Below are 2,424 nucleotides of genomic sequence, written 5' to 3' on the forward strand. Positions count from 1 at the left end.
TCGAAATTGAAGTAAATAAACTTAGCTATGCTAGAGAACATAAATTATGACCATAATTGTGTTTTCCTAATCTTACATAGCAAATTCATAATCTACAACTTATTATGTGTTTGATTGTGTGCGACCATACGTAGTTTTACATGGATTAGTTTAATATTGGTAAATTTAGACCTAAATTACTAATACAATAATAAGCAACTTGATAATCCATAATTGTTAGCTAACCCTGAAGAAGAAGCAGATTCGAACTAAACAAGAGTGTTTGTAGTAATTGATTGAATTTCGTGACTTAAGTTCATTTGGTCTTGTAAAATAAGATAAAGACCCCAACTTTGTTGATAATTTAGGTTTATTTCATAGTATATAGGTTACCTAATCAATACCATTCCCTGAGATCGACACTTGACTTACCCGACTATTCTATAATTTTGACTCGGTACACTGCCTAGGTGCAATTAGTTAGTTAAGGTAGTTAGGTTATAAATATTAAAATTAGGTGTAGTTAATTGCTCACATAAAGTTTTTGGTGTCGTTGCCAGGGAACGGCTTATTTGATAGTTTATTTATTTGCTCTAGATAAATCGATCCTTTTTGCGGGGTAAAACTTGCAAAAAGTTACTTTATACGTCTTAGTTTCTTTTTACATCACTAGACTCACGACGTGAGCCTTAAGCTCACGACGTGAGTTCAGTATTTTCTTGTTTTTTTTGTTTTTATTTTCTATTTGCTTTTTTACGAGAACACGAGGTGGTAGCCTTTACCACGTCGTGGTGGCCATTCAGTAGCAAGTTTTTATTTAGTTTTTGTTCAATTTTATGTTTTTATTTTGTTCACTTTGCAGGAGTTCATGACCAGAGGTACCAACACACCTTTGATGCCACCACTTGCAGATCCAGAGTCGGACCTTCACAAAAAGAAGGATAAGAACGTGAAAGATGATCAAACACCAAAGAAGAAACCTTTACAAGAATTCAAGTCTGTATTCTCAAAGAAGTTGGGGAAGAAAACAGAAGAGTCGAGTTCATCTTCAAAAAACAAGAGCAAGGTTGAAAACAAAGATCAAATACCTTTCCCAACCGAATCCGAGTACGACTCTGAGACCAAGTTTGGACTTTATACGAGTGAACCTTAGAACGATCCAAGAAACAAGATGGAAAACATTGAAGAAATGTCAATGGGAGCTTATAAGAAGCGAATTCGAGATGATGTTAGTCCAGGTTTAGTACAACCAGCGATACCTGCCACTGCCACATTCGAGTTGAAGGGACACATCCTGACTGCACTTAAGGATATCCCATTTTATGGGAAGCATCATTAGGATGCATTTAATAATCTCGATCAGGTCAATGGCATTGCTGACTACTACAATCGGTGTTGTAAAACTCGCCGAGTTGGCCGAGTACTCGTCCGAGTACTCGCTACTCGGCCCCTTACCGAGGCGAGTTACAAAATCTGAGTACTCCCCGACCGGCCCCTTATTGAAGCGAACACTATTGTAAAACTCAGCCAACTCGATGATTAATATGTATAGTATACTTAATGATTTATTATTTAAAACACACATATGTGATAATTATTACATATATTTCTTCAATTTTCTATAATTATTCACGAAGTGGGACCATTGTGTGTTTTCTTAGTTTTTGTGTATTCACATGTATCTAATTTTGTTATATATTTCATTCAACTTATGGTTTTAACTTATGATTTTGACATATATAATTTCCCTTAAAATATTTCTATATGAATTACCGAATCTGAGTACTCCCCGAGTATTCCCGAGTACCCTCGAGTACTCGCTACTCGGTAGTCGGCCGAGTAGGTACCGAGTAGCGAGTTCTACAACCATGACTACAATGTCCCGAATGTCAATAGAGATACCATCTTACTAAGGATGCTACTCGTCACTTTCAATGGACCTGCAAAAGACTGGTTGAAAGCACTTCTTCCTAGTACAATCACTACTTGGGCTCAAATGCGTGATCAATTTCTAGATTAGTTTTGCCCACCTTCCAAGATAGCTAAACTCATGAAGGCAATAGAAAACTTTGAGCAACAACCGGGGGAGTCATTATATGAAGCTTGGGAGCGCTACAAGGGGTTGTTAAGGAATTGCCCTCAACATGATATAAATGTTCAACAAGAGATGTCTATTTTCTATGATGGGTTCAATGTAATGACAAGACAACTCCTTGATTCTCAAGGGCCATTGATAAAGAAAAATACAAGGGAGGTCAAGGAGTTAGTAGAAGAATTTTCAAGAAACTCTCTTAAGTACCACAACCGAAGACAAGATGGAGCAAAAGGCAGTAGGGGAGCACATTCTAAAGAGATGGCTGCTATGATGGCGATGCTCAATACTATGGACCGGAGATTGGCCCAAATGGACCAATTAATTCATGCAATAAGAGTTTGATGTGAGAA

The 2,424-nt window shown here is 37.1% G+C and overlaps 1 non-coding gene across 1 annotated transcript; it reads right to left on the reverse strand.

Annotated features, from left to right (window-relative positions):
- Positions 1-2,023: 2,023 nt before the first annotated feature.
- On the reverse strand, positions 2,024-2,130 carry LOC145055940 (small nucleolar RNA R71). Its single transcript, XR_013685484.1, has one exon. It is a non-coding gene; the product is annotated as a small nucleolar RNA R71 (small nucleolar RNA).
- Between the last annotated feature and the right edge of the window lie 294 nt (positions 2,131-2,424).

The sequence above is a fragment of the Lactuca serriola genome, chromosome 5 (assembly GCF_051521515.1).
Source record: "Lactuca serriola cultivar US96UC23 chromosome 5, Lser_US96UC23_V15, whole genome shotgun sequence".
Classification (NCBI taxonomy): domain Eukaryota; kingdom Viridiplantae; phylum Streptophyta; class Magnoliopsida; order Asterales; family Asteraceae; genus Lactuca; species Lactuca serriola.